At 41.7% G+C, this 7541-nt stretch overlaps 1 protein-coding gene across 1 annotated transcript in view; it reads left to right on the forward strand.

The window, feature by feature from the left end:
- TTPA (tocopherol (alpha) transfer protein) overlaps nucleotides 1-7541 on the forward strand; it is a 66735-nt gene that overhangs the window by 644 nt on the left and 58550 nt on the right. The window lies entirely within an intron of this gene.

Here is a 7541-nt window from a genome sequence, read left to right on the forward strand (position 1 = left end):
CAGCGCTAGCGGCTGGGTTAGAGCTCTGGGCGCCGGCCCTTAACAGCACATAGCGGGTGCCCCGGCGAATATTCGTTCTCGCTAAACCCTAGGAGCATGGCAGGAATAACTCATATTCTGCCGTTCCCTCCGAGTTCAGACCGTGCCCTCCCCTGCCGATGATTTTGATGAATGAATAAAGTTACTTTGGGAAAGGTAAGCATAGTTGCCGAACGCTTTTTCAATCCTAATAGGACAGACGTTTCAAGGTTCAAGAGAAACCGAGAAACTTAGTCTTCTGCAAAACCAAAGGAACTGATTTGCAACATTTTGAATGTTTGGTTAAAATTACGTCTTTGCATTAAAGGCAAAGACTCCTTGCCTCACCCGTGTGAATGTTGACTGTATATAAAGGAATAACTTAAATGGCCAAATCCTTACCTCAAAACCGTCGGATAAGAGATTAACTTTGTGTTTAACAATGCAACAATATTTTAGAAGCACTGAATGAAGTGAAGTCGCTCAGTCATGTCCGACTCTTTGCGACCCCATGGACGGTAGCCAACTAGGCTCCTCTGTCCATGGGATTTTCCAGGCAAGAATACTGGAGTGGGCTGCCATTTCCTTCTCCAAGGGATCTTCCCAACCCAGGGATCGAACCCAAGTCTCCTGCGTTGCAATCAGACGCTTTACCGTCTAAGCCACTACAGCTAAAAAACTGGCCCGTTAAAAAGGGGCCATTAAATACAGTAGAAAATAAAAAATCAATTCATATCTCAGGCCATGACTGATCACATATATACATTCTCACAGCTAAACAAAGTGTGTTACTATGATGATAAGAAAAACAGCCATAAAGCGGAGAGAGGAAACATTTTGGGGTGATGAGTATATTCATTATCTTGAATTTGGTGATGGTTTCGTGGGTGTTTACGCATGTCAAAACTTACGCAATCATATACTTGAAATATGTGCGTTTTATTTTATGTCAATTATATCTGCATTAAGATGTAAAAAAAAAAAGAAAAGACTTCATGTATACTTGTTTAGTATATACTTCATGTATACTTGTTTAGGCCACCTTCTAGCCCCAAAAGATTCTAAACCATACTCTCCCACTTGAGTGACTTGGGAGCAAAGCAGGGTGACCAGCTCAACAAAGCATTGCAAATACTCTTTTGTCCCCTCCCTTCCCCACCACAGCCTCTGACACCTGGCGTGAACTTACAGAAGCACTGAATGATAGAGGTGAATCCTATCTTGAGAGTCCAGTGTTTCATATAAATCTCCAAGAGGCGTTTTTAGGTCAGGTCAGCTTCCCCTGGGAAGATATGTTTTTGATACATTCTGATTGACCATGTGCTCAGTTTAAAGATCAGAAAGAGGATGGATAGTGAGAGACAAATTGTAATGAACCTTGTACGTGTAGTAATTGCCCAGATTCACTTCGTACCCAGCAGCATTTAAACTATTTGAATTTTTCCCAGTATTTAAGACAATTTCTAAGGCTTTTTGTTATCTTTAAGTAACATAGTATAAGGGAACCAAGCACGGAAAATTCAATTTGAGGGTTGATGAGTGCATTTTTAAGGGATGATATCCTTAAATATCCTTAAGGTGAAAGCAATCTCTGAGGAGAACACTGAACCCCCTCCCCGCCCCACCCCCCAATTAAAACCTGCTTTGAAACAGAAAGGTCAACAACTTTGTTTCCTTCTCATGTGTGCGCCTGCTCAGTCACTAAGTCGTGTCCGACCATCTAGGAACCCACTGACAGTAGCCCACTAGGCTCCTCTGTCCGTGGAAGTTTCCAAGCAAAGAAATTTATAGTGGCAAGAAAAAGCAGAAAACAAGTGGCCCTAAGGTTTCCCTAAAGCGGTGTATTCCAGAGTGTTTCCCTAGGCTAATAGCATCTCTGGGGAACTTAAATGAAAATTCTTGGTACCCACCATATATACTAGGTCAGAAACTCTAGGGTGGGGAACTTCTTTATTTTGAAATAACTGTAGATTAACAGAAGTGTTGCAAAGAATTTCTATGTATCCTTTACCCAGCTTCCCCTAATAGACATGTATTACTTAACCAGTTACTACATTTATCTAAACCAGGAAATTGACATTGTTATAGTACTGTTAGCTACAGACCACCTGGATTTCCCGTTTTTTTCACTAATATTCTTTTTCTTTGTTATCTCCCCCCAGTTTGTGAGTTTCTTGGTCTAGTCTCATGGCCTTGACACTTTTTTGAAGAGTATAGGGCAGATGTTTTTAGAATGAATCTCAAATTGAGTTCTGATGTTTTCTCACAATTAGGTGGGGGTTGGTGGCTCAGCGGTAAAGAATCCACCTGCTAATGTAAGAGACATGGGTTTGATCCCTGGGCCTGAAGAGGCCCTGGAGAAGGAAATGGCAACCCACTCCAGTATTCTTGCCTGGAAAAACTCATGGACAGAGGAGCCTGGCTGGCTACAGTCCATGGGGTCACAAAAGAGTTGGACACGACTTAGTGACCTAACAACAAGGTTGGGGTTATGGATTTAGGGAAACGATACTACAAGTGCAGTGCCTTCCTTATGTCATTATATCAGGGCTTGTGATATCAGTATGACTTGTCACTGATCATGTTAATCCTGGTTATTTGGGCTAAAGCTGTGTCTGCCAGGTTTTCCATGGCAAAATTAGTATTTTCCACTTTCCATACTCTAGTCTTGTGAGGTGAGTCGTTAAATCCAGCCCATACTCAAGAAAAGGGAATTAAAGCTCCCCTCCTGGAGTATTTGGAATTCCTGTGCAAGGAAGATCTGACCTTTCTCCCGTATTTCTATCACTAGGGACTCATGGATATTTATCCAGTGCTTTCATAATTAATTTAGTTGCTCAAATTGTTCCAGTCTTTGGCCCCTGGGAGATCAGATTAATTTCTGTGTGCTTTTGCCTTACCTCTGTCCTCTTTTTTTTTTTTTTTTTCTCCCCAAGCACTTCACTTTGGAGCGTAAGTATTTCATTCATTGTAGTGTTTACTACAAGGAAATTTACTGTGACAAGGAAATGGCAAAAGAAAACATCAAGTAGCCCTAAAGTCTCCCTAAAGCATATCAAAGTATGATCCTGGGATAAAAGCATCAGTGGTACCTGGGAGTTTGTTACAAATGCCAGTTCTCCAGGGTGCCACCCCATAGTTAGAAAATCAGACACTGGAGATGGGTCCCAGCAAATTGTATTTTATCAAGCTCAGGTGATTGTGAGGCACACTAAGTTTTAGAACCACTGCACTTAAGTTTCCTCAAAGATCCAGGTCAAAAACCTACCCAAAGAACCCATAAATTCTGTTAGCAGCCTTAGTGAGAGTTTCTGAAGCACTTCTAAGTTGCTTTAAAAATAAAGCAGACAAGACATGGACAGCTATTTCACCAAAGAGGGTATACAGATGGCAATTAAGCATTTGAAAAGATGTTCAGTGTCTTTTACCATTAAAAAAAATGCAAATTAAAATCACAGTGAGATATCACTGCACATCTATCAGAATGACTAAAAAAGGTGACCAAATGCTTGCAAAGTTGTAGTGGAGAACTGCATCACCCTTACATCACTGGTGGGACTGTAACTAGTACAATCCTTATGGAAAATAGTTTAAGAGTTTCTTATAAAGCTAAGCGTGTGATCATCAATGATAGTTACATTCTTGAGCACCTACCCCAAAGAAATGAAAACTTGTGGTTGACTAAATAATGGCTTTGCTATATTTTGACTAAATCTAGTCCCCAGAATTTGTGAATATGATACCTTACTTGGCAAAAGGGTCTTTGTAGTTGTGATTAAGTTAGCGATGTTAAGATGAAAAGATTATTTTGGATGATTCAAGTGGGTCCAATAAAATCAGAAGGGCCCTTGTAAGAGAGAGGCAACAGTCCATGGGGTCACAAAAGAGTTGGATATGAGTTAGCAACAAAACAACAAGGAGCGCCAGAGTTAGAAGATCTTGTGATGTTGGAAGCAGCGCTTGGAATGTAGCTATGAGCATAGAAATGCTGGCCAGCTCCAGAAAGAGAAGGCCAAGATCAGATGCACTCCTGGAGCTTCCAGAAGGAACTCAAAATTCTGATCTCCATAACTGCAAAATAATACATTTGAGGGTTTTTTAGATTAAGCTTGAAGAAATTGGGGCTTCCCAGGTGGCTCAGTGGCAAAGAATCCACCTGCCAATGCAGGAGACACGGTTTCAATCCCTGGGTCTAGGTGATCCCATGGAAGAGGAAATGGCAACCCACTCCAGTATTCTTGCCTGGGAAATCCCATGGACAGAGGAGCGTGGTGGGCTACAGTTCATGGGTTGCGAAGAGTTGGACACGACTGAACACAATTTGTTACAGCCACAATAGAAAATAATGCATTTCTGTGTTCACGCAAACATCTATACACATATTTTTATAGCAGCTTCATTTATAATAGCCAAAAACTAGAAAAAACCTAAGTATCTTTCAGTGGATGAATGGGAAAACATTCTGTGCTACATCCATACCTGGAATACTAGTCAATAATAAAAGGGAGAGGAAAAAAAAGCTGATATAGAAAACAACTTGAATCTTGGGATGGGTGAAAAAAGCCAGTCTTGAAAGCTTATATACTGTGTGATTCCATATATATATGTTGTTCAGTCGCTCAGTCGTGTCCAACTCTTTGTGACCCCATGGACTGTAGCACACCAAGCCTTCCAGTCCTTCACTATCTCCTGGAGTTTGCTCAAACTCATGTCCATTGAGTCGATGATGCTATATATATATTTAATCGTCTTGAAATGACAAATTATAGAAATACAGATTAGTGGTTCCCTGAGGGTTAAGGCAGAGAAGGCAATGGCACCCCACTTCAGTACTCTTGCCTGGAAAATCCCATGGACAGAGGAGCCTGGTAGGCTGCAGTCCATGGGGTCACAAAGAGTCGGACACAACTGAGCAACTTCCCTTTCACTTTTCACTTCCATGCATTGGAGAAGGAAATGGCAACCCACTCCAGTACTCTTGCCTGGAGAATCCCAGGGACGGGGGAGCCTGGTGGGCTGCTGCTGTCTATGGGGTCGCACAGAGTCAGGACACAACTGAAGTGACTTAGCAGCAGCAGCAGCAGCAGCAGCAGAGGGTTAAGGAAGATTTGACGACCAAAGGGAAGTGGGTACGGTTGTGAAAAATCAACAGGAGGGATCGTCCTGATGATGGAAAGTTCTGTCTTGACTGAGAGATGTCATTCTCCTAGTTGTGACATTGCTCTATAGTTCTGCAAGACGTTCCCAGTGGAGGGACCTGAGTAGAGAGCATACTGTGTCTTCTGGATTATCTCTTACAGTGTGTGTGAAGGTACACTTATAACAAGATAAAAAGTGTGATTTTAAATAAGGAATCACACTTTTCAAAATGATAAAGCAAACATGGAAAAAATGGCATACCTCTTATTAAATGAGATAATGTATAAAGAGTACCGTTTATTTTTGAAGACTAAAGATATGGCAAACTGGCTTACTATTCAATGAAAAGAGAGGATCTATTCAATATGGTTCCCATCTTTCAATTTACTCTGTGTAAGAAGACAGAAGAAATCAATCAAAATGTGCACTCAGTATCAATTTACATGGTTATTTCCTTCTTTGTAATTTTCTGCTTTCTAGATTTTCTACTCTTATAATTTTAAAACATTAACAAGAATTTACCGATAAAATAGTTGTTAAGGATGAGCTGAGTCTGCTTAGAGAGGATTTTTCCCACTCTTGATATGTGATCACTTTCAATGTTTAATCAAATTTCTCATCTCCCATCATTGATATCTAATCACCCTAGCCTGCCATTCAGTAAGAAAGCTCTTAAAATAAGTTTGGAAAAACTTCTCCCTATGCTTGATGTCTTCTCTTAGTAATTTTCCATGCACAACCCCCACCCCCCTCTCGCACACGTAACCTGTTGTCTGTAAAGCCCAAGTTGTCCTTAATGAGAGCTGAACTCATCTCTCCTATTTCAATAGTTTTGACACTTTACCACAATAGTCTTAAAGTTTTCCTTACCATTAAAAAAAAATAGTTAAGGATGAAATGTTACATGTCTTGAGATTTGTATTTAATCCAGCTAGAGAGAAAGAAGGAGGAAACTGACTGGATCAGCTGTTATTGAGCCTGGGTCATAAGGCTCAAAAGGTCTGTTTATTATGGTCTCTCTTACACAGTTGAAATTTTCCATGATAAAAATTTAAAAGAAAAATTACCTTATTTTTGCTGTTGCTGCAGTCAGTTCTCATCAGTCTCGATGCAAGACCTGTTGCTCAGTCATGTCCAACTCTTTGTGACCTCATGGACTGTAGCCCACCAGGCTCCTCTGTCCATGGGATTTCCCAGGCAAGAATACTGGAGTGGGTTGCCATATTCCAGGGCATCTTCCCGACCCAGGGATCGAACCCGCATCTCCTGAGGCTCCTGTACTGGCAGCCAGATTCTTTACCACTGAGCCATCTAAGGAAGCCCCATCATTCTAGATAGTTGGGTTCTATAAAATCTCTGGGAGACTGAATCAGCAAATACTGAGCCATCTCTCTGGGGGAATCACAGGGTTAAGTTCCTGGCAAGCCTCTCATCCCAGCATGTTTCTCAATCAGAACATAACCTTGTTTTGTTTATGTTTTTGCTTTAAGGACGCTTTTTTAATATATATTCTTGATTCATTAACGTTGAATTCTGGGCCAAGAGCAATGGAACTCATGCCCGAACAGAGCTTACCTAAAACATGTGTTTTCTCCATAGGGCACGTCACAGCCTTCTTGCACTTGTGGACACCAGATAGCATTTCAGCACTACATGTGGGGGGCATTTTAAACAGAGAAATCAGCAACAGAACACATAAAAATGTGATAATTGGCATTTGATATAGACTATGAAAATGATGTAGATATACAGTATGAGTTGGAGAAGGAAGTGGTAACCCACTCCAGTATTCTTGCCTGGAGAATTCCATCGCCAGAGGAGCCTGGCAGGCTACAAACCATGGGTCTCAAAAACTTAGACGTGACTGGGTGACTAACACACACATACAGTATGAGAGCTGAAACAAGGCAGTGTGTGGCCATCAGTTCAGTTCAGTTCATTCGCTCAGTTGTGTCCGACTGTTTGCGACCCCATGAATCGCAGCATGCCAGGCCTCCCTGTCCATCACCAACTCCCGGAGTTCACCCAGACTCACATCCATTGAGTCAGTGATGCCATCCAGCCATCTCATCCTCTGTCGTCCCCTTCTCCTCCTTCCCCCAATCCCTCCCAGCATCAGAGTCTTTTCCAGTGAGTCAACTCTTCGCATAAGGTGGCCAAAGAACTGGAGTTTCAGCTTTAGCATCATTCCTTCCAAAGAAATCCCAGGGCTGAGCTCCTTCAGAATGGACTGGTTGGATCTCCTTGCAGTCTAAGGGACTCTCAAGAGTCTTCTCCAACACCACAGTTCAGAAGCATCAATTCTTCGACACTCAGCCTTCTTCACAGTCCAACTCTCACATCCATATATGACCACAGGAAAAACCATAGCCTTGACTAGACGG

Source organism: Bison bison, unplaced genomic scaffold, assembly GCF_000754665.1.
Source record: "Bison bison bison isolate TAMUID 2011002044 unplaced genomic scaffold, Bison_UMD1.0 scf7180017864203, whole genome shotgun sequence".
NCBI classification, from domain to species: domain Eukaryota; kingdom Metazoa; phylum Chordata; class Mammalia; order Artiodactyla; family Bovidae; genus Bison; species Bison bison.